This window comes from Salvelinus fontinalis, chromosome 12 (assembly GCF_029448725.1).
Source record: "Salvelinus fontinalis isolate EN_2023a chromosome 12, ASM2944872v1, whole genome shotgun sequence".
NCBI classification, from domain to species: Eukaryota; Metazoa; Chordata; class Actinopteri; order Salmoniformes; family Salmonidae; genus Salvelinus; species Salvelinus fontinalis.
Window position 1 is genome coordinate 9,261,823 of NC_074676.1, and position 25,524 is coordinate 9,287,346.

General features: G+C 41.9%; 2 long non-coding RNA genes across 4 annotated transcripts; one reads left to right on the forward strand and one right to left on the reverse strand.

Annotated features, from left to right (window-relative positions):
- The first annotated feature begins 1,634 nt into the window (after window positions 1–1,634).
- On the forward strand, window positions 1,635–5,360 carry LOC129866746 (uncharacterized). Of its 3 annotated transcripts, XR_008761521.1 has the most exons (6): window positions 1,635–2,080; window positions 3,142–3,289; window positions 3,742–3,796; window positions 4,011–4,140; window positions 4,223–4,286; window positions 4,566–5,360. It is a non-coding gene; the product is annotated as an uncharacterized LOC129866746 (long non-coding RNA). The 3 variants fall into 3 exon arrangements; XR_008761519.1 differs by having other exon boundaries at window positions 4,011–4,286; XR_008761520.1 differs by lacking the exon at window positions 1,635–2,080 and having other exon boundaries at window positions 3,080–3,289; window positions 4,011–4,286.
- Window positions 5,361–22,862: 17,502 nt separating this feature from the next.
- Window positions 22,863–24,476, reverse strand: LOC129866747 (uncharacterized). Its single transcript, XR_008761522.1, has 3 exons — window positions 23,766–24,476; window positions 23,271–23,325; window positions 22,863–23,054 (listed from the first exon to the last, which is right to left on the reverse strand). It is a non-coding gene; the product is annotated as an uncharacterized LOC129866747 (long non-coding RNA).
- Window positions 24,477–25,524: the final 1,048 nt, after the last annotated feature.

Consider the following 25,524-nt stretch of genomic DNA (forward strand, 5'->3'; position numbering starts at 1 on the left):
GTCATGGTTCAAGTATTTGCATAAACTGGGAAACATGTGCATACACATTTCAATTTCCCTGGCCGGCAGTGAAGGGGTTTTAATCAGCTGTGTGCTCTCAGTGTACGCTCACTAGCAGAATCTGTCTGCCAAAAAATCTGTCTGGCGCAGCTGCTGCGCTAAGGCTAATCTTCTGTCACAGAGAGCGCTGACAACCAGAGGTGTTTCCAGAGGACAACAACACAGAGCAGGTTAGAGAAGCTTCAAACCTAACCGCGCACACACATACACACACACAGATCTAGGAGCAGTTGACCTCCACAGAATGTGAACATTAGCCACTGATATCTGACATCAGTATAGTTTATAAAAGTGTTAGCTAGCTGACAATCTGGTTGACCTGTAGCATATAAACATTTGTTGGCACAAATTAAAATAATTATTGCTCAAATTCCCACCGCCACTCTCTGACTAGGTTTATTAATAACTTAATATTAAGTTCATATGGACCCATTGTCTTAGACTTGAAATCTTGGACCAGGATTCAAACACAGGGACTCTTATTTCAGCCATAGGGACTTGTAACTCGACTCGACTCAAACATGGGTGACTTTGACTCAACTCAGAGTTAGCCATAGGGTCTTGTGAATTGACTCGGATTTATGCTTTAGTAAGGGGTACCCCAGCTTGGATACACTTTTCTGCGGCTCCCTCAAAAGCAATAAGCAGACATTTTGATTATACCTCCCAACTCAACTCCCTGTTGGGGTGAGTCTATCTACAAATAAACGCAGCAAGAGGATTACAACAGCTAACACAGGAAGCTGAAATCCTGGGGTCCGCCTTATGTTCCCTCAGTTCTACCCCATTTTGAAAAGGTGCTTTTCATCCATGACCAGGCCATGTTTTGGCAGTTTTGCTGCACTAGGCAAGACAATTGCAGACATTCTCCAATCTGGCAAAGAAATAGGCCTATAGTGTACAGTGTCGGCCTATAATGTCATTTTATAACTAGGCCTACCATAAGATAGCCTCCCATTTGTAAAACATGCAGTTGCATTGGCTTTATTAACCTAGTCCCGATTCCTGACAAAAGCTTATAGGGACTTGTCCTTTAAGATATGAACATCAGTTTCCCAAGTTTATTATGAGTTTTCTTGAGGCTTTTTGCAAAGAGATCAATGCTGATGTAAAGGCCTACGTCTTCACAGCAGTACAAACCTGAAACCACTTATTATCAGTACATTGTATTCCACCTTGTGAAACCAGGGGTCTAGTGGAGGGTAAATGCAAATATGATTAAAAAATGGCCTGTTATGAGAGAGAAACAGAGATTGTGAGAGTAGCTGAGTGCCAATAGAGATGAGATGGCTGTTAATATCACTAGGCTGTTTGGTCTGTGTGCAGGTAGTGAACCTGATTGCTGAGGGGTTAGGTTGCTAGTTAGAATCTTAACCTGCCATTAGCTACTTTTGTGTCAGCAAGTCTACAGACCATTCAAGTAGCTGCACTTAACACCTCACTGATAGTGATTGTGTAAGCTACAAACCCAAATTGTCTAAGGAAATGTTGGTGACAGTAATAATATTGCACAAATATTCAGAAATCTGGGCTGATGGAATCATTGTCTACTAGCCATAATTTCTGCTGGAGAAGCTGTCCCTCCCCCACTGCAGTGTGCACAAAAGTACCAAACCACCAAAACTTTCACAGGTCAACACAGTTCCCCCTCCCCCATGCTGCAGTGACAAATCTCTCCCCAGGGTTGCCATGTACATTGTGTTGTCTTTTATTGAGGTACTTTTAAAACTTTGCTGCGGGTAAAAAGTGTTGGTTGCTGCGTGCAAGTATTTATACTACTTCTATATTGCACCGTTATCAACATGATATTTTTTAAAACCCATTAATTTCCCTGTAATCTGCTGAGATTGTAACAGTTTTCAGGCTTTGAAGGCGGGTTTTTACTGGAATTACTAGAAATGTGAAATTGATCTGGCAAGCCTGTCTCTGCCTGAGCATGATCACAACAAAAGTAGCTGTGTGCAGCAAGTTTTTTAAGGAAGAGGAGGATGGTTGCAGACGTTCTCATTCATGCAAGAAGGTAAGCTATTAACTAAACTGTTAACCAATATTTTAACTAAAATTGTTATATTGATATATTGCGTCATGAGATTTAAATTGGTTGGCTCATCCAAACAATTCATTAATGTGCAATTGTTACTTTATACTTATTTACTGCTTGCTAATGATTAGCGTGCTAGCCAATGATTAGCGTGCTAGCTAGCGGTTAGCGTGCTAGTTTAGCATATGTAACGGATGTGAAATGGCTAGCTAGTTAGCGGGTACGCGCTAGTAGCATTTCAATCAGTTGCGTCGCTTACTCTGAGACTTAAGTAGTGTTGCCCCTTGCTCTGCAAGTGCCGTGGCCTTTGTGGAGCGATGGGTAACGATGCTTCGTGAGCGACCGTCGTTGATGTGTGCAGAGGGTCCCTGGTTCGCGCCCGTGTCGGGGCGAGGGGACGGTTTAAAGTTATACTGTTACACATAATTGGTAAAAATGTCTTGTGGTTAACCCAATGTTACATGCATTGGAAAATAATATTGCTAGTGTAACTTGAATTGGTTTACAAGCTAGCTAGAAAAGCCAGTTCCTTTTCATCTGTTTTGTCAAGTCATAAGCATGCAAGCGTGCTGAAATATTTAAATAAATCCCCTCATTTAAGTTTTGGCTGTTTTTTTTATCGCCATTACCCAAAGAGAAATAAGTTGCTAGTTACTTTGGCTTTGCATTTTAAACAGTGAAACACCACAACAAGAATAAAGATTGTGGAAAGTGTCAAATTTGGTAGGACTGTGCCAATTCACATGCCTTGCTTTAGCCATATCACTCATACTGTTTCTTGTTTTGTTCATCCATAAAAGCAGATCAGCCTTAGTTGCATCCAGGAACTTGCATAATGTGCTTATGTTATGCTTATACTTGCTTTTTTACTTTGAAAGTCGTTTTAAAAAAGGAAATTGTAATAGATGTTTGTAGGACCTCTGTCAGTCAATGATAACAGTCATTGGTGTCCACCAGCCCATCCCCTTTGTGTGCTGAGCAATCTTGTTATTCTTTTAAGTCTCAACCATTCTTTTAGAAACTTGTCTTCCTTTACAAAGGCACTGCAGAGGCTAAGAAGATGCATGGAAACTCTAAAAGAAACATAATTCAACATGTAGGCCAGATTTGAAAAGGAAATAATAAATCCCGAAGCTCAGTGTAATGGCTCTCGTCGGTGGAAGGAGAGGAGGACCAAAGCGCAGCGTGGTGCGTATCCATATTTATTAGAATACTAATCAATTATGAACAAAAACAATAAACAGAAAACCCAACGAAGCTACAGTCCCGAACTAGTGAACACAGACAAACCAGGAACACAAGAACAGGAACAATCACCCACAAACCAATAGTGAAAACAGTCTACCTTAATATGGTTCCCAATCAGAGACAATGCAAAACACCTGCCTCTGATTGAGAACCATATCAGGCCAAATGACAAACCTAAACATAGAAACACAAAACATAGAAACACATAACATAGACTGCCCACCCCAACTCACGCCCTGACCATACTGACTAAAGACAAAGCAAAGGAAAATAAAGGTCAGAACGTGACACTCAGGTTTGTCAGTTGTTTAGAATGAGGATACTGGGGATGGTTGAATCATATTCAATTGCCTAATTTGCACATGACTAGTTTCATTTTATTGTATCCTTAGATGTCAGACACCGAGGCTGCCTGCACCGCCGTTGATCAGAACAGACAGCGTATACGTAAGTTAGTGTCATTCAACACCAGCACATACTGTAAGTTCGTGTGAATCAGCTTTGTAAATCAAAGACAGGCAAGTCTGCACTTCCATCCCATATTCATTGTTTTATAACCTAATGTAGAGGAGCACAGAGCCATAACTAATCAAAATGTGCCAGTGTCCAAATACTTTGTTATTTGTCTAGTTGTCCAATATACTTTTCTTCTGCAATACAGTTGACCAAAGCTATGCTTGGATACAGGACTGATGACTCAATAACCAGTATTGACAACAGTGAAGATGGTTATGTCCCAGGGCCATCAGGATCATCAGAGGAAGGCAATTTCTATGAAGAAAATCTGACCGGTGTGCCTATACCTTACATACACATGGACCTATTCTTAATTGCAATGTCCTTATCGACATGTTTTCCACTGATGTTTTCCAGGAGAGATGTCAGCGATTCGGGCCAATGACCAAGGGAAAGCTGGGACAAAAAAGAGGCTCACACGGTAAGCATGTTTCCTCTTGCCTTCAGTCAGTGCATTTTCACTCTGTAGTGTCAACTAGATTCCATACAGATTGAGTCTGCCTTGATGTCAGCATTGCACATTCTCCTCTCACATCCTTATCTCTGTAGTTATTTCGTTGGGATTGTTAGTTTAATCTCAACACACTCTCTGCAGATACAGCTGTAACCTTGTAGAGTTAATACAGAGAGATGTTCAAGTACTGTATTGCGGTCAACCTTTATTTAATGTAGTCATTCATAATGCCATCTCTTTCCAAAGGTGCCAAAGGAACAAAAAGGTATTGGTCGACAATAGAGGTGGATGCAGTTGAAGATTCCTTGATGGATTTCATCCGACTGAGATAAACGCCTGGAAAACAAGACTGTGAGAAATGCATTGCTGCTTCTCCCCAAGCACTAGTAAACAGGGACTGGAGAGCAGTAAAGTTCTATGTACACAACAGAATAGTTGCAGATCAGAGAAAATAAGTGTATGAGATGCTTCTGGTTATCTTGGTGTACTTCTGAGGATTTAATGGGACTCACTTGACTTAAGCTCATAGGCAGATGACAAATGTCCTCTATCTTACTATACGGGGGAGTTTTTCCGGGTGGGTGGTTCACTTTTGTAGTGACTAAGGTCTCAAGAATACAAAGTCTGCTGACTTTGAATGTTAAAAGGGGGAAAAAATACAATTCTAAACTATTAATCTGTTACTTGGATATATTGAATCCATTACTGAAATGGTTGTTCCAGTTTAAATACTTTACAGAAGAACTACACTACAGCTGTTGAATTGCCATCCGTGTTGCACCATTGTGGTATTCTACATGAATATTTTCAGCCCAAAAATAGAATGAATGCGTCAAATATCGAGAATTTAAATTTGTTAATTATTTTACGGTTCCATTAGGTACAACGTAGGCAGTTGGATAGCTTTTATAGATTTCATAGGAGGCATTCTCTCAATGGCTGATGGCAATGCATTGCAATGCATTGTGTGGCTGCTGCCAAGATACATACTCAATCTCTAGCCACTAATAGTTAATAATACGATGTAATAAATGTATCACTAGTCACTTAAACAATGCCACATTATATAATGTTTACATACCCTACATTACTCATCTCATATGTATATACTGTACTCTGTACCATCTACTGCATCTTGCCTATGCCGTTCGGCCATCGCTCATCCTTATATTTATATGTACATATTCTTAATTATTCCTTTGCTCACAAGAAACCAACAACACACACCACAGATCATTTTCAACTGCATTAAAACTTTATAGAAACAGATCTCTTTGGAACATGCTGAGGATAAATTAACATTTGCCTAACTAGAATAACAAGTGGATTAATATTAATCTCTAGTTGATACTGAGGGACATATTCTATCATCACTCTAGTGTACTAGATACTTTGGGTACTCCCAAGGGGTTGAAGCAGTCCATCTTCAGGAAGAGAACACTCTTCAAGAAGCTACACACCCCAGGGATGAAAGTACTTTGACAGCTTGTGGCTCCTGTTGGGTCTCATAGGAAAAGTCTGTTCCAACAGTACTTCTGAAAGTAGCTGCTGCTTATGCACAACAGCCTGGATCGGTGGGCGCTGAATCATTTCTGTCACCTGCCCTTTGTGGTTTGGGGTTGAAAGGGCAGTGGAGGTACTAGGATGGTAGGCAGAGCAGACGCTGAGATGATGCTGGCTGATCCTCTCTGGTCCATGGTAGGCCATGAGGTCTCAATAGGGCTCCCGATTGGCACAGCCGTCTAAGGCACTGGTCCCATAGGGCGACGTACAATTGGCCCAGTGCCATCCGGGTTAGGGTTTGGCCGGGGTAGGCCGTCATTGTAAATAAGAATTTGTTCTTGACTAACTTGCCTATTTAAATAAAGGTAATAAAATGAAGGTGTGTGTGTTTGCGCGACCCCCTACAACTTGCTTTGCTCCATCTCTTCAGAAAGAGACTCTTCATCCACCTCCAAGATCGAGGGCAGTGATGGAGAGACACACACATGGAAGAAAGGCCCAGACTTAAAGTTAACATCCCAGTGAATGGGCTTCACTCTCTTCCTGCGCCCTCGTTGGCTATTCTCCCATTCCCGCTTGGCCTTGGCACGGGAGGCGGGCATGTGCCACCGCTTGATAGGAGGCTGTTCCGCCAGTGGGGCCAAGGGGGTCAAGAGGATTTCAAAGGGGCACTTCTCGCCCGCCTGCATGGCTCTCCTACTGGTCAGTAAAGCGGTGTGGTCGGTGCGACCTGTGTGGCTGGGCGTAGGTCTGGGCAGGGGGTGACAGCCATCATCTCCGCCTACGTTAGCTGGGTGGCAGATTAAAGGTGGACCACAGAGGAATATCCTCTCAGTGCTACTGAAGGACAGGGGCTCAGAGGGTAATATGATTTGTTTGTCACCCAGTTGTTCTTGTAGCTGCTGGTCCAGCATAGCAGACCGGATCTGTAAGAGCTGGATCCTCTTGGACACACGCCGTGATCTGGCGTTGGCTGGCCGGGCTGGCACTGGGTAGGCAGGTGGGGCAGGCACTTGGCTGGAAGGAACCGGAGAAGCAGATGGAGTAGGCACCAGAAGGTCAGGCACATGGCTGACCATTGGGGTAGGCAATGGGATGGCCATCTGGGCAGGTGAGGCTGACACTGCAATGGTTGGCAGCACAGGGAAAGAATTGGTGCTCTCCCTCCTACCCATGGAGTTTATAATCTCTAAGGTCTGGTTAGGGAACCTCAGAGTGCTGCCGTCAGTATGTCTTGTTATCCTAGCTATCCCGGTCTTGGGTCGTGCCAGGCTTCTGCTGGCCTGGACCTCCGGCTGGAGGACATCCACAGGAGAACATGGCGGCTGCAAGAGGCTGCCGTCGGACAGAGACCGTCTGGCCTGAGCAAGAGGAGAGAGGGGCCTTTGGTCCTGGATGTTAGACGTCTTGAGAGGATTGGCCTGGATCCTGACCTCAGACTGGCTGCATGGAGTCCCAGATAAAGGAGCTACTGCCTTGGCTGCAGTGGAGCATACATTGGGCCTCTTAGGGATGCTTCCTGGTGTCTGTGGTCTGCTGGATTTAATCTCTGGCTCCTGCTTTTTGCTGGAGGTAAATGTGCTCCCTCCAGTTTTTGTTTTGACCGGACCCAGACACTTGCTACCCATCTGTCCCTCCAGCTGCAGACGAGGCATGCGAGGCACCTTGGGGGTGTTTTTGATCCTTTGGACATTGAGAGAGGTCACAGTGAGCATTGGGAGCCTGATGGGTGGAGTGGCCATTGGAAGCCTTCCCATGTCAGCCCTCTCTTTAGTCACATCCATGTTGTGGAAGTGGGATCGGCGGCATTGGCGGCATTGGCTGTAGGACAATATCACTGGCACTCCGGACACTGAGGATGTCTGTCAGGCTGTTCTCAGAACTGTTCTGACTGGTCTCTTGTGTCCGAGTCCTGGACTTCCCTCTGTCTTTCATGGCTGTGAGAGTCACAGTGGAGGAGCAAACAGCAACAAAAAGCATGTTTGAGAATAAGAATATAGAATAAATTACAATAGATTTTGATCAAAGTTGTTACTATAAATGTGTGTTTTTCCACTTTCAAAGGACATTCCAATTCCTGCCAAAATGTTCATAAATTCATTTAAATGAAAGATTCACAGCCTAAGCCCTACCTTCAATTTGGATTTCCAGATAATTTGCACACGTTGGATTTGACTATACAGTTTCAACAATATATTCTTGAAAACAGAAACACAAGACAACAAGACCTAGTCACAAATCACAAAACATAACAGTTTTTCTGACAGTTGTTGGTCAAATAAAGTTGTCATATGATAAAAGTAACGTATTTGATATTATTTCATAAAATTATAGGTCCTACCTCAGTTCAGGAAGAGCGTCAATGACCTGTCTATGGAATGTTTTATTTTAACAAAAGAATGCTTCATTATGACATCATGTACATTATGACATAGCAGCTGTCCGTCCACATCATAAAAGTTTGTCAAATCCACTTGAATAGGCATGAAATGTCATTAAATATAATAGGCCTAATTCAACAATTTAATAAAAATAATAGTTTGACAGTAATTATTCAGTTTACTGGCTTTTATTTTCATTACAGTAGTGGTTTTGAATTTATTAAATTGAGATTAGGCCTAGTGAGTGTAGTAGAACTCGATCGCTCATTGAACATCTGTGTGGAACGTTCGCAGCTGACGCCACACAGACGCCTTTGGAAAAAAATGTGCGATTTTAGTTTCATATTCAATTTATCAGCATATATGCACGGCAAATAAATTCCCACTATTCAAATAAATCTGAAAATTGCAATTATCTATTTATTATAACGAGAATCACTGTGGTGTCAATGTTTTTGATTATGTCCAAGTAGGAACATAGCTACAAGGGTTGTTTATGAGATCTAGCAAAGCTTTAGGTGGGCTAATATAAGGTATAGATGCCAATGTAACAGGGGTCAGACACTCCTCCTCTATTTGTCTCCAAGAGGGTGAACTTGTTGTATCTTGCCATACCCACACAGCCTTTAACTGAGATGCCCAGTAATACAACTGGACGTCAGGTAGAGTGAGTCCTCTTGAGTATGGTTAGCATAAAGTTGTGAGTTTCACTCTGGGGGGTTTCCTTTTCCACAGAAATGAAGAAATCTTCCTATTAGGTTGTTTGAAAAAAACTTGGGAATAGGAAAGGGCAAGGTTTGAAAAGGGTACAAGAATTTTGGTAATATATTCATCTTTACACAATTGACCGGCCCAATAAGAGTAATTGGTAAATCCCGCCATCTATCCAATTCTTCCCCAACCTTTTTGAGAAGTGGAGTATAGTTCAGTTGATATGTCTTAATCATTTCAGAAGGAATTTGCAATCCAAGATATATCATTTTCTGTGGTTTTCAAGAAAACAGTTGGTCTAAGATTGGGTTCTGCATAGCTGCCCTGTTAAAAGGCATAATTATACTCTTCGATAGGTTTATTTTATATCCTGAAAAGGTCCCATATTCTTTCAGGATATCAACTAATGTTCGGAGTGAAATTTCTGGTTTAGTGAAGTAAAGCAAAATGTCATCGGCATATAGCGAGACCAGATGTTCACGCCCACCTATACGAACACCATGGATGGATGGATGAGATCGAAAAGCTTCTGCCAGTGGCTCTATAGCCAAAGAAAAAAGGAGCGGACTAGCTGGACAACCCTGTCTTGTGCCACGTGATAGGAAGAACTGTGAGGAAATGTTTCCATTAGTCAGGATCTGAGCTACCGGACATGTGTTCAGTAATCTAATCAGACCTACATACTTAGGTCCAATAGTCATCCTCTGTAAAACTTCAAACAGGTAGTTCCATTCTATGTAGTCAATAGCTTTTTCCGCATCTAATGAAGCCGCCGCATAGATTCTTGGTCATTCTCTACATAATGCATAATATTAAATAATCTTCTGATATTATCAGGAGATGAGCGGTTTCTTACAAAGCCTGTTTGGTCCATATCAACCAAGTCCGGTAGAACCTTATCCAGTTTAAGAGCAATGAGTTTCGCAAGAATCTTATATGAAGTGTTCATTAGAGTTATTGGTCTATACGACCCACAAAGCATAGGATCTTTCCCAGGTTTTAACAAAACTGTGATCAGTGCCTGTTCAAGTGTGTCTGGGAGCTTTTCTGTCTCTATGGCATAATTAAACATACTGCAAAGAGGCTCAATTAGTTTGGGTAAAAAGGATCGATAGAATTCAATAGGGAATCCGTCTAACCCTGGTGATTTTCCCCCAGCAGTGTTGAAAATGGATTCCTTAATCTGATGTAATCTCTTTCGCCATGTGCTCTCTATCCTCATCATTTAAAGTTTGTAAATTGAGTTTGTTCAAAAACTCATGCATTGTGGCAGGGGCATCCCCTTCAGACTTGTACAATGTTTCATAAAACTCCCTGAAGACTAGATTAATTTCCTCAGGACTGTGAACAACTGTGTTATTGGGTATCTTAATAGAGCTAATAATTCTACTAGCATCCTCTCGTCTTATTTGCCAAGCAAGCAACTTTCCTGCTTTAGCTCCATGTTCGTAGTGGTTTTGTTTTGTTCTCCTAAGAGCATTTTCCACTTTATGAGTCGTCAGGGTGTTATATTCCAATCGCTTTGAGTCAAATTTTTGTAGAGTTGAGTCGTCAAATGTTACACTATGTTCATTTTCCAGACTAACTAATCTACTTGAGCCTTATACATCTTACGAGCACCTGAACTAAAGGATATGATTTGCCCCCTCAGATATGCAAGGCGAGTTTCCCATAAAATTAGGGAGAGGCAGAGTTGTTATTGGTGCTAAAAAATATGTCTATATGAGTGTTCAGAAATGTTACAAATGTGGGATTATTTAGCAAGTATTTGCCAAACCTCCATCTTCTTGAGGGTGGCTGTGCTCTACTGACTGGTACTGAAGCCAGCAGGGCAAAATGATCTGATATACATCTTAGTAAGTACTTACACCCAGTAGTTAAACTTCCCTTGGCTGCAGGAATAAGAAACAAGTCAATTCTAGAGTAACTGTTATGGACAGGGAAGTAAAAGGAGTATTCTTTAACCTTTTGGTTGTGAAATCTCCATAAGTCTACGAGTCCAAAGTGTTTCATTTCTGCTTTTAACATTTTATCTGCCTGTGTGAGGTTGATGCTATTAGAGGAAGATCTATCACTGGAAGGGTCCAGTACCAAGTTAAAATCCCCTGCCATTATTATCTCTGATGATGGGCACATTAACTTTAAAAAGATGTCTTGGTAAAATTTAGGATCATCATGGTTAGGCCCATACACATTCACAATGGTAATGGGCTCAGTGTTAATGAAACCTTGAATGATCACAAACCTAACTCCTTTGTCTTTAATCTGAGATTGTATCTGAAAGGGGCAATGCTTATTAATGAGTATGGCCACCCCTCTTGCCCGAGAGGTGAAAGATGAATAGTACACTTGACCATCACACTCTCTCTTCAGTTTATCATGATCAGAGTCAGTCAGGTGTATCTCCTGAAGAAGAGCTATATAAATAGCCACATAACTATTTAACCAACCCCTCTCTGCGTAAAATAAAAGTATACAGAATTTTTTTTAACTATCTGGCATAGTGTGGACGTATAGTAGCTATAGCTACACCCTTGTAAACTTAGCGAGCTGGCTAAATAGCACAGCCAACATTAGCTATGATCCAACTTTACCTCGCTAGTCATTATTACGCTAGCCATCTAGCCAGCCAGTCGATCATATGAGTAATTTCGTTGTTTCCTCATGTGCTAACAGTTCACTATCCACTGTATCCAAGTTCAAAAGACAGTTCCTCGGGGTGTAGTAGACGTGAACAAGTCAGGAAGTTCTTTCCTCATGTATGTTTCAGCCATCTTCACAGAGTCAAATGTACGCTCACCTTTCTTGGTTTCGATCCACAAAGTCGCTGGGTAGCTCAGGCCGTATGCCAAGCCAGCCTGACGCAGAAGTCTCTTCAGTGGGGAGAAAGCCATCCTCCTCTTGTGTAATGTGGAAGAAAGATCCGGAAAGATTGTAGCGGTATTAATTAGAGAGGGGTAAAGAAGATTTTGTTCGGGCGTCAGGCAGGTATTAACCATGCCGAAAGGAAAATAGTAGAACAGAGAGAGTACCACTACCAGACCCACACACATCAGCAGAAGAGACTGCCTAGAGTGTAGCCTGTTGACCAGATAGCCAGCGGAGAGAAAAGAGAATACACAACCTATAGATCCCACATCACAGTCCTTCCACAATTCTTGGCAACCCCACCAAGCATACCTCATATTATAATAATGGCAGAGCAATTAAACAGAAACTTCATACAATAAAGAACCCAGTCATCAACAGAGGATTTGCAATAATTTGTATTCTCTTCCCGTGGAGGAGTGCAGAGGGTAGGAATGTGGGGGTGGTCATATACACAAAGGCCTTAAAAATGTCCACAATCTTCTCAGCCACGTGTCCTTAGTACACCCCACCTCAACACAGTTCAAATAATAATACACACTTTAAAGCAATCTCCCTTTTAACTAAAATGTCCACCCAATTAGTTCTGGCAGGGCAATAATAGTCCAGCTCCAATGAACTTCAATGCATTAGGAAAATAGAGTGTTGCAGAGTAAAGCACTGGAACATAGCGGGAAGAGAAAGAGAGAAAGGGAACAAGAGCGATCTTAGCTGTGGTCTTTAGGGTGCAGGTGTACGGTCTGACTGTCCGATGGTGTGTTGGGTTGTAGGTTAAAGCTTCGCAACAATGTTGCTACTAATCCATTGCGATCCATAACCGTCGCGGTCCCAAACGAAAACAACCACGACGTAGAGCGATCACAACGAGGATTGATTTAAATACTTTATAACTACATACGCTGAAAACAAACAAAAACTTCTGCAGCATAGCACACACAATCAAACTGCCGCGCCACCCAAGAGCTCCTCCCCAAAGAGCTGAACAAGCTCTCTTTCATTTCCTCCTTCCTTACTGCTCATGCGCTCTTAAAGTGGCCGTGCACGGTGAAGGCTCCGTGCAGGATTTCGCCACAAGATCATGATTCTGGCATCTCCATACTTGAGCCTTCCCTTTGCTCAGGCAGCAGAGCGGATGCGAACAGTGTCCTGGTAGTGTATAAATTTAATGACAAATGCCCTGGGTGCAACCTGGCCAGGCAGCCACCTCCGTAGGGTGCGATGGGCCCTCTCGATCTCCAGTGGGTGCGCGGGAGGGGGTAGATCCAGAATTTTGGGAATCCATTCCTTTAGAAAGGAGATTGCGTCTCTTCCCTCCACGGCCTCCGGGAAACCTTGAAGTCTCAAATTCGAGTGCCTTTGGACATTTTCGTAATAATCAAATTTGTCCCTGAGTTTAGAGATGGCGTCTTCCAACTTCTTGTATTTTTGTTCCACTTCCTCGTGGACGTCCAGGGTGGCAGCCTGGTGGTCAGCATGGTCTTTTTCTAACTTTGTCACTCGTCCCTTTGTGACTTTCTGGTCTTTGTGGAGTTTATCGATCAGTACATCAATTTTGCTGAGGCGTTCAGAAAGTGTCTCTTGGATTTTTGTTATACCCTTGTCTATCTCCATTCTGAACCATGCTGGTCCTTCTTCCGAGCTAGCATCCTCCAAAGCCGAAGAAGGGTTGTCAGAGAGGGGCATTTTTCCATGCCTCGTCTGAGGCTTTGACATATTGGGCATCTTTTGCTTTGGCGATACAATAGATGGTTTATCTTCCAACTCACTATTAACGAACAGGTAAACCATGTCAAAATGCCTTAAAATTGTTTGAGGACGCTATTGCAGGAAGTTTCAATTGTCATACTTGAGTAAAAGTAAAGTTACCTTAGTAGAAAATGACTTAAGTAAAAGTCAGCCAATAAAATACTACTTGAGTAAAAGTCTAAGAGTATTTGGTTTTAAATATACTTAAGTATCAAAAGTAAATGTAGTTGCTAAAATATACTTAAGTATCAAAAGTAAAAGTATGTACCAGGGATGTTCTCTTGATTTGTGTGGGAATTGGACCATTTTGTAATGACTACCCCTTTGGGTGTCAGGAAAAATGTATGGAGTAAAAAGTACATCATATTCTTTAGGGATGGTGTTAAGTAAAGGTGAAATATGTCAAAAACAAGTATTTTTACTTAAATACTTTATATCAAAATAAAGAAAGTCGAACACTCCATATAATTTATTGGGGATTTACCAATGTTTCAGCATCACTGTGCACCTGCTCATGTTTTTTAATCTACTTAAGTACTTTAAATCACTGTAAATAACACACACACACACACACACACATATACACAGCTCAAAAAAATAAAGGGAACACTTAAACAACACAATGTAACTCCAAGTCAATCACACTTCTGTGAAATCAAACTATCCACTTAGGAAGCAACACTGATTGACAATACATTTCACATGCTGTTGTGCAAATGGAATAGACAACAGGTGGAAATTATAGGCAATTAGCAAGACACCCCCAATAAAGGAGTGGTTCTGCAGGTGGTGACCACAGACCACTTCTCAGTTCCTATGCTTCCTGGCTGATGTTTTGGTCACTTTTGAATGCTGGCGGTGCTTTCACTCTAGTGGTAGCATGAGACGGAGTCTACAACCCACACAAGTGGCTCAGGTAGTGCAGCTCATCCAGGATGGCACATCAATGCGAGCTGTGGCAAGAAGGTTTGCTGTGTCTGTCAGCACATGGAGGCGCTACCAGGAGACAGGCCAGTACATCAGGAGACGTGGAGGAGGCCGTAGGAGGGCAACAACCCAGCAGCAGGACCGCTACCTCCGGCTTTGTGCAAGGAGGAGCAGGAGGAGCACTGCCAGAGCCCTGCAAAATGACCTTCAGCAGGCCACAAATGTGCATGTGTCTGCTCAAACGGTCAGAAACAGACTCCATGAGGGTGGTATGAGGGCCCGACGTCCATAGGTGGGGGTTGTGCTTACAGCCCAACACCGTGCAGGACGTTTGCATTTGCCAGAGAACACCAAGATTGGCAAATTCGCCACTGGCACCCTGTGCTCTTCACAGATGAAAGCAGGTTCACACTGAGCACATGACAGAGTCTGGAGACGCCGTGGAGAACATTCTGCTGCCTGCAACATCCTCCAGCATGACCGGTTTGGCGGTGGGTCAGTCATGGTGTGGGGTGGCATTTCTTTGGGGGGCTGCACAGCCCTCCATGTGCTCGCCAGAGGTAGCCTGACTGCCATTAGGTACCGAGATGAGATCCTCAGACCCCTTGTGAGACCATATGCTGGTGCGGTTGGCCCTGGGTTCCTCCTAATGCAAGACAATGCTAGACCTCATGTGGCTGGAGTGTGTCAGCCGTTCCTGCAAGAGGAAGGCATTGATGCTATGGACTGGCCCGCCCGTTCCCCAGACCTGAATCCAATTGAGCACATCTGGGACATCATGTCTCGCTCCATCCACCAACGCCACGTTGCACCACAGACTGTCCAGGAGTTGGCGGATGCTTTAGTCCAGGTCTGGGAGGAGATCCCTCAGGAGACCATCCGCCACCTCATCAGGAGCATGCCCAGGCATTGTAGGGATGTCATACAGGCACGTGGAGGCCACACACACTACTGAGCCTAATTTTGACTTGTTTTAAGGACATTACATCAAAGTTGGATCAGCCTGTAGTGTGGTTTTCCACTTTAATTTTGAGTGTGACTCCAAATCCAGACCTCCATGGGTTGATAAATTTGATTTCCATTGATAATTTTTGTGTGATTTTGTTGTCAGCACATTCAACTATGTAAAGAAAAAAGTATTTAATAAGAATAGTTAATTCATTCAGATCTAGGATGTGTTATTTTAGTGTTCCCTTTATTTTTTTGAGCAGTGTATATAATATTCAACCATTTAAAAACACAGCACAGTTCAAATGGGAATACAATTATATATGTATATATGTGTGTGTGTGCTATTTACAGTGGTGTAAAGTACTTAAGTAAATTAAAAAACATGAGCTGGCGCACACCCAGAAAAATTTGTTTGTGTGGGGAAATAAACTATCAAAATAAAGTTGCACACTCCATATATAAACTCCCAGTAATTTATTGGGCATTTGCCAACGTTTCGGCATCAATGTGCCTTCTTCAGGGTAAGTTTCTAAAATCCTCCTATGGAAGAGATACATAGATGATGTCTTTGTGCTCTGGGAAGGAAGTCAGCAGGAACTAAATGAATTCCAAACTCTACTAAACGAGAGCTCTGAATACCTCAAATTCACCATGCAGACTGATGAGAGAAAAATAAACTACCTGGACTTATGGATCATCAAAGAGAATGATGCATTAGAATTAGACACAGACTTATACACAAAGCCCACAGACCGCAATACCTTGCTATGTGTGAATAGTATGCATCCCCTTCCCCTCAAGAATGGTCTACCATACAGTCAGTTATGCAGGATTAAACTAATCTGTGGCCACCAGACAGATTTTGACAGCAATGCTAAATATTTGACAGATAAATTCAAAATGAGAGGCTACAAGGACAAAACTCTGATGCTGCAATAATGAAAAATGCTGCAATAATGAAAACATCTCAAAAACCAAGAGAGGAATTACTTCAAACTCCACCAAAGAAGAAAAACAACGCAACCATCTTTTGCACTAAGTACACCAAGGGTTCAGAGAAAATGAAAGCAATCCTGAAAAAGGACTGGCATATTCTGCCATCAGACAACAACAAAAAAATTGCCCACCTCTTCAAGGAGCCTCCACTGGTGGTCTATAAGCGTGGTCGCAATATTGGAGATAGCTTGGTGAGATCTGACATGCCCCCTGAGCTCACTCAGACACTCTTGACATCTATCCCAAACGGGAACTACAGATGTGGCTCATGCACAATAGCACTATAAAAACATCCTTCAGACACCCACAAACAGGTCGAAAAATCCCTGTTAGGGGTATCATCTCATGCAAGACCATGGGAGTAATCTATCTCATCACCTGTTCATGTGGAAAAGCCTACAAAGGGAGGCTTACTGGATATCCTGTCTAAAAACATTGACCCCTAGTGGTCTGAATATTGACTTTGATCTCAGGCCCTTCTTATGAACAAGTCTTATAAATTGATATATTCTTTCTACAGCTTATTAGCATACACCTAATATGTTCCCCCTGTTGATGATGCTGATTATACATTAAGGTTAAACCAAAAGATTACATGTAACAAATATGACATGAAATACGAAACAATTAAATATGTGAAATTGAATTAAACAATAATGTATGTGGATGCTAATATGATGTACTATATTCAATGATGTTTCTATATGATAATAGCCTAATATATTTAATATGCCATAAACAATTGTTTTTTTAAACAGGTTCACTAATTCATTCTAATTAACTTAATCATTATGACACACCCCTCACTATTGTCATTGGTTGCACTAACTGCACTGTTTGTCTACATAACCTGGTTCAAGTATTCATGACATTACCCTGAAGCAGGCACAGTGATGCTGAAACGTTGGTAAATACCCAATAAATTACTGGGACTTTATATATGGAGTGTGCAACTTTCTTTATTTTAATATAAAGTATTTAAGTAAAAATACGTTAAAGTACTGTATCTGTACTTTACTATTTATGTTTTTGACATATTTTACTTAACAACATTCCTAAAGAATATGATGTACTTTTTACTCCAAACATTTTCCCTGACACCCAAAAGTACTCATTACATTATGAATGCTTAGCAGGACAGAAAATAGTCAAATTCCCACACTTATCAAGAGAACATCCCTGGTCATCCCTACTGCCTCTGATATGGCGCACTCACTAATCACTAAACACAAATGCTTTGTTTTTAAATGATGTCGGAGTGTGACCCTGGCTATCTGATTTGCTTAATTTAAGTAATTTTAAGTTCATACTTTTACTTTTGATACTTAAGTATATTTTAGCAACTATCACTCCCACAACCCTGCCGACGAAACCAGACTGTGAAGCATCAAATAGCAGATCCAAATTACCTGGTTTGAAGTTGCGATTACATTAAAAGTACATGGTGCAAGTGATCAATGCCGTTCGAGATTCTACATAGACTACAGCAATTGTGATCTGCCACAACCCTCAGTATGCCTACTATTAATTTTAAGATAGCCTTAACTTTAGGCTATTTACTGTATTACAAAAGTAATATTGAATTGTGTTTAGTTGACAAAGCAACCAAATATCAACATTTAAAGGATATATTTACTAATTGGATAGTTCAATCTAAGACACTGGCTTAATTACATTCAACTTTTATTTTTGGTTGAGTTGGAGACGTGAAGCCAACATATAATTTATTCACTTGTTTTGTCGACAAATTAACAGGCTATTTATTGTATTTCAAAAGTGATATTGAAATGTGTTTGGTCGACAACATCAATTTAAGCATCAGGGATGTCACTTCCGCCATTGGCTGACGGCGCTAATACCGAATGGGACCAAAATATTGTGGGTTTAGTGTTGACTCAAAACGAATGCACGACAAGAAAACACACACAACTACTACTATTATAGAAGTCAAAATACCCGTAGCTATGTTCCTACTTGGACATAATCAAAAACATTGACACCACAGTGATTCTCGTTCTAAGAGCATGCTATAATAAATAGATAATTGCGATTTTCAGATTTATTTGAGTAGTGAGAATTTATTTGCCGTGCATATATGCTGATAAGTTGAATATGAAACTAAAATCGTGATTTTTTCCCCAAAGGCGTCTGTGTGGCGTCAGCTACGAACGTTCCACACAGATGTTCAATGAGCTATCGAGTTCTACTAAACTCACTAGGCCTACTCTCATTTTAATCAATTCAAAACCACTACTGTAATGAAAATAAAAGCCAGTAAACTGAATAATTACTGTCAAACTATTATTTTTATTAAATTGTTGAATTAGTCCTATTATATTTAATGTTACATTTCATGCCTATTCAAGTGGATTTGACAAACTTTTATGATGTGGACGGACGGCTGCTATGTCATAATGTACATGATGTCATAATGAAGCATTCTTTTGTTAAAATAAAACATTCCATAGACAGGTCATTAACGCTCTTCTTGAACTGAGGTAGGACCTATAATTTAATGAAATAATCTCAAATGCATTACTTTTATTTTACGAGATCTTAAAATTTGATCAATAACGGTCAGAAACTGTTATGTTTTGTGATTTGTGACTAGGTCTTGTTGTTTTGTGTTTCTGTTTTCAAGAATATATTGTTGAAACTGTATAGTCAAATCCTACGTGTGCAAATTATCTGGAAGTCCAAATTGAAGGTAGGCCTTAGTCTGTAAATCTTTAATTTTTATGAATTTATGAACATTTGGCAGGAATTGGAATGTCCTTTGAAAGTGGAAAAACACACATTTATAGTAACAACTTTGATCAAAATCTATTGTAATTTATTCTATATTCTTATTCTCAAACATGCTTTTTGTTGCTGTTTGCTCCTCCACTGTGACTCTCACAGCCATGAAAGACAGAGGGAAGTCCAGGACTCGGACACAAGAGACCAGTCAGAACAGTTCTGAGAACAGTCTGACAGACATCCTCAGTGTCCGGAGTGCCAGTGATATTGTCCTACAGCCAATGCCACCAGGGAGAAAGAATAGCCGATCCCACTTCCACAACATGGATGGGACTAAAGAGAGGGCTGACATGGGAAGGCTTCCAATGGCCACTCCACCCATCAGGCTCCCAATGCTCACTGTGACCTCTCTCAATGTCCAAAGGATCAAAAACACCCCCAAGGTGCCTCGCATGCCTCGTCTGCAGCTGGAGGGACAGATGGGTAGCAAGCGTCTGGGTCCGGTCAAAACCAAAACTGGAGGGAGCACATTTACCTCCAGCAAAAAGCAGGAGCCAGAGATTAAATCCAGCAGACCACAGACACCAGGAAGCATCCCTAAGAGGCCCAATGTATGCTCCACTGCAGCCAAGGCAGTAGCTCCATTATCTGGGACTCCATGCAGCCAGTCTGAGGTCAGGATCCAGGCCAATCCTCTCAAGACGTCTAACATCCAGGACCAAAGTCACCGCTCTCCTCCTGCTCAGGCCAGACGGTCTCTGTCCGACGGCAGCCTCTTGCAGCCGCCATGTTCTCCTGTGGATGTCCTCCAGCCGGAGGTCCAGGCCAGCAGAAGCCTGGCACGACCCAAGACCGGGATAGCTAGGATAACAAGACATACTGACGGCAGCACTCTGAGGTTCCCTAACCAGACCTTAGAGCTTATAAACTCCATGGGTAGGAGGGAGAGCACCAATTCTTTCCCTGTGCTGCCAACCATTGCAGTGTCAGCCTCACCTGCCCAGATGGCCATCCCATTGCCTACCCCAATGGTCAGCCATGTGCCTGACCTTCTGGTGCCTACTCCATCTGCTTCTCCGGTTCCTTCCAGCCGAGTGCCTGCCCCACCTGCCTCCCCAGTGCCAGCCCGGCCTGCCAACGCCAGATCACGGCGTGTGTCGAAGAGGATCCAGCTCTTACAGATCCGGTCTGCTATGCTGGACCAGCAGCTACAAGAACAACTGGGTGACAAACAAAACATATTACCCTCTGAGCCCCTGTCCTTCAGTAGCACTGAGAGGATATTCCTCTGTGGTCCACCTTTAATCTGCCACCCAGCTAACGTAGGCGGAGATGATGGCTGTCACCCCCTGCCCAGACCTACGCCCAGCCACACAGGTCGCACCGACCACACCGCTTTACTGACCAGTAGGAGAGCCATGCAGGCGGGCGAGAAGTGCCCCTTTGAAATCCTCTTGACCCCCTTGGCCCCACTGGCGGAACAGCCTCCTATCAAGCGGTGGCACATGCCCGCCTCCCGTGCCAAGGCCAAGCGGGAATGGGAGAATAGCCAACGAGGGAGCAGGAAGAGAGTGAAGCCCATTCACTGGGATGTTAACTTTAAGTCTGGGCCTTTCTTCCATGTGTGTGTCTCTCCATCACTGCCCTCGATCTTGGAGGTGGATGAAGAGTCTCTTTCTGAAGAGATGGAGCAAAGCCAGTTGTAGTTGTAGGGGGCACACACACACATCATAATTTAAAAAATGTTTTAACCTTTATTTAAATAGGGAAGTTAGTTAAGAACAAATGCTTATTTACAATGACGGCCTACCCCGGCCAAACCCTAACCCGGACGGCACTGGGCCAATTGTACGCCGCCCTATGGGACCAGTGCATTAGACGGCTGCGCCAATTGGGAGCCCTATTGAGACCTCATGGCCTACCATGGACCAGAGGATCAGCCAGCATCATCCCAGCGTCTGCTCTGCCTGCCATCCTAGTACCTCCACTGCCCTTTCAACCCCAAACCACAAAGGGCAGGTGACAGAAATGATTCAGCGCCCACCGATCCAGGCTGTTGTGCATAAGCAGCAGCTACTTTCAGAAGTACTGTTGGAACAGACTTTTCCTATGAGATCCAAAAGGAGCCACAAGCTGTCAAAGTACTTTCATCCCTGGGGTGTGTAGCTTCTTGAAGAGTGTTCTCTTCCTGAAGATGGACTGCTTCAACCCCTTGGGAGTACCCAAAGTATCTAGTACGCTAGAGTGATGATAGAATATGTCCCTCAGTATCAACTAGAGATTAATATTAATCCACTTGTTATTCTAGTTAGGCAAATGTTAATTTATCCTCAGCATGTTCCAAAGAGATCTGTTTCTATAAAGTTTTAATGCAGTTGAAAATGATCTGTGGTGTGTGTTGTTGGTTTCTTGTGAGCAAAGGAATAATTAACAATATGTACATATAAATATAAGGATGAGCGATGGCCGAACGGCATAGGCAAGATGCAGTAGATGGTATAGAGTACAGTATATACATATGAGATGAGTAATGTAGGGTATGTAAACATTATATAAAGTGGCATTGTTTAAATGACTAGTGATACATTTATTACATCGTATTATTAACTATTAGTGGCTAGAGATTGAGTATGTATCTTGGCAGCAGCCACACAATGCATTGCAATGCATTGCCATCAGCCATTGAGAGAATGCCTCCTATGAAATCTATAAAAGCTATCCAACTGCCTACGTTGTACCTAATGGAACCGTAAAATAATTATCAAGTTTAAATTCTCGATATTTGACGCATTCATTCTATTTTTTGGCTGAAAATATTCATGTAGAATGCCACAATGGTGCAACACGGATGGCAATTCAACGGCTGTAGTGTAGTTCTTCTGTAAAGTATTTAAACTGGAACAACCATTTCAGTAATGGATTCAATATATCCAAGTAACAGATTAATAGTTTAGAATTGTATTTTTTTTTTCTGTAACATTCAAAGTCAGCAGGCTTTGCATTCTTGAGACCTTAGTCACTACAAAAGTGAACCACCCACCCGGAAAAACTCCCCCGAATAGTGAGATAGAAGACATTTGTCATCTGCCTATGAGCTTAAGTCAAGTGAGTCTCATTAAATCCTCAGAAGTACACGAAGATAACCAGAAGCATCTCATACACTTATTTTCTCTGATCTGCAACTATTCTGTTGTGTACATAGAACTTTACTGCTCTCCAGTCCCTGTTTACTAGTGCTTGGGGAGAAGCAGCAATGCATTTCTCACAGTCTTGTTTTCCAGGCGTTTATCTCAGTCGGATGAAATTCATCAAGGAATCTTCAACTGCATCCACCTCTATTGTCGACCAATACCTTTTTGTTCCTTTGGCACCTTTGGAAAGAGATGGCATTATGAATGACTACATTAAATAAAGGTTGACTACAATACAGTACTTGAACATCTCTCTGTATTAACTCTACAAGGTTACAGCTGTATCTGCAGAGAGTGTGTTGAGATTAAACTAACAATCCCAACGAAATAACTACAGAGATAAGGATGTGAGAGGAGAATGTGCAATGCTGACATCAAGGCAGACTCAATCTGTATGGAATCTAGTTGACACTACAGAGTGAAAATGCACTGACTGAAGGCAAGAGGAAACATGCTTACCGTGTGAGCCTCTTTTTTGTCCCAGCTTTCCCTTGGTCATTGGCCCGAATCGCTGACATCTCTCCTGGAAAACATGTCGATAAGGACATTGTAATTAAGAATAGGTCCATGTGTATGTAAGGTATAGGCACACCGGTCAGATTTTCTTCATAGAAATTGCCTTCCTCTGATGATCCTGATGGCCCTGGGACATAACCATCTTCACTGTTGTCAATACTGGTTATTGAGTCATCAGTCCTGTATCCAAGCATAGCTTTGGTCAACTGTATTGCAGAAGAAAAGTATATTGGACAACTAGACAAATAACACAAAGTATTTGGACACTGGCACATTTTGATTAGTTATGGCTCTGTGCTCCTCTACATTAGGTTATAAAACAATGAATATGGGATGGAAGTGCAGACTTGCCTGTCTTTGATTTACAAAGCTGATTCACACGAACTTACAGTATGTGCTGGTGTTGAATGACACTAACTTACGTATACGCTGTCTGTTCTGATCAACGGCGGTGCAGGCAGCCTCGGTGTCTGACATCTAAGGATACAATAAAATGAAACTAGTCATGTGCAAATTAGGCAATTGAATATGATTCAACCATCCCCAGTATCCTCATTCTAAACAACTGACAAACCTGAGTGTCACGTTCTGACCTTTATTTTCCTTTGCTTTGTCTTTAGTTAGTATGGTCAGGGCGTGAGTTGGGGTGGGCAGTCTATGTTATGTGTTTCTATGTTTAGGTTTGTCATTTGGCCTGATATGGTTCTCAATCAGAGGCAGGTGTTTTGCATTGTCTCTGATTGGGAACCATATTAAGGTAGACTGTTTTCACTATTGGTTTGTGGGTGATTGTTCCTGTTCGTGTGTTCCTGGTTTGTCTGTGTTCACTAGTTCGGGACTGTAGCTTCGTTGGGTTTTCGTCTGTTTATTGTTTTTGTTCATAATTGATTAGTATTCTAATAAATATGGATACGCACCACGCTGCGCTTTGGTCCTCCTCTCCTTCCACCGACGAGAGCCATTACACTGAGCTTCGGGATTTATTATTTCCTTTTCAAATCTGGCCTACATATTGAATTATGTTTCTTTTAGAGTTTCCATGCATCTTCTTAGCCTCTGCAGTGCCTTTGTAAAGGAAGACAAGTTTCTAAAAGAATGGTTGAGACTTAAAAGAATAACAAGATTGCTCAGCACACAACAAAGGGGATGGGCTGGTGGACACCAATGACTGTTATCATTGACTGACAGAGGTCCTACAAACATCTATTACAATTTCCTTTTTTAAGACGACTTTCAAAGTAAAAAAGCAAGTATAAGCATAACATAAGCACATTATGCAAGTTCCTGGATGCAACTAAGGCTGATCTGCTTTTATGGATGAACAAAACAAGAAACAGTATGAGTGATATGGCTAAAGCAAGGCATGTGAATTGGCACAGTCCTACCAAATTTGACACTTTCCACAATCTTTATTCCTGTTGTGGTGTTTCACTGTTTAAAATGCAAAGCCAAAATAACTAGCAACTTATTTCTCTTTGGGTAATGGCGATAAAAAACCCGCCAAAACTTAAATGAGGGGATTTATTTAAATATTTCAGCACGTTTGCATGCTTATGACTTGACAAAACAGATAAGGAACTGGCATTTCTAGCTAGCTTGTAAACCAATTCAAGTTACACTAGCAATATTATTTTCCAATGCATGTAACATTGGGTTAACCACAAGACATTTTTTGCCAATTATGCTAAACTAGCACGCTAACCGCGAGCTAGCACGCTAATCATTAGCAAGCAGTAAATAAGTATAAAGTAACAATTGCACATTAATGAATTGTTTGGATGAGCCAACCAATTTCAATCTCATGACGCAATATATCAATATAACAATTTTTGTTAAAATATTGGTTAACAGTTTAGTTAATAGCTTACCTTCTTGCATGAATGAGAACGTCTGCAACCATCCTCCTCTTCCGTAAAAAACTTGCTGCACAGCTACTTTTGTTGTGATCATGCTCAGGCAGACAGGCTTGCCAGATCAATTTTACATTTCTAGTAATTCCAGTAAAAACCCGCCTTCAAAGCCTGAAAACTGTTACAATCTCAGCACATTACAGGGAAATTAATGGGTTTTAAAAAATATCATGTTGATAACGGTGCAATATAGAAGTAGTATAAATACTTGCACGCAGCAACCAACACTTTTTACCCGCAGCAAAGTTTTAAAAGTACCTCAATAAAAGACAACACAATGTACATGGCAACCCTGGGGAGAGATTTGTCACTGCAGCGTGGGGGAGGGGGAACTGTGTTGACCTGTGAAAGTTTTGGTGGTTTGGTACTTTTGTGCACACTGCAGTGGGGGAGGGACAGCTTCTCCAGCTGAAATTATGGCGAGTAGACAATGATTCCATCAGCCCAGATTTCTGAATATGTGTGCAATATTATTACTGTCACCTACATTTCCTTAGACAATTTGGGTTTGTAGCTTACACAATCACTATCAGTGAGGTGTTAAGTGCAGCTACTTGAATGGTCTGTAGACTTGCTGACACAAAAGTAGCTAATGGCAGGTTAAGATTCTAACTAGCAACCTAACCCCTCAGCAATCAGGTTCACTACCTGCACACAGACCAAACAGCCTAGTGATATTAACAGCCATCTCATCTCTATTGGCACTCAGCTACTCTCACAATCTCTGTTTCTCTCTCATAACAGGCCATTTTTTAATCGTATTTGC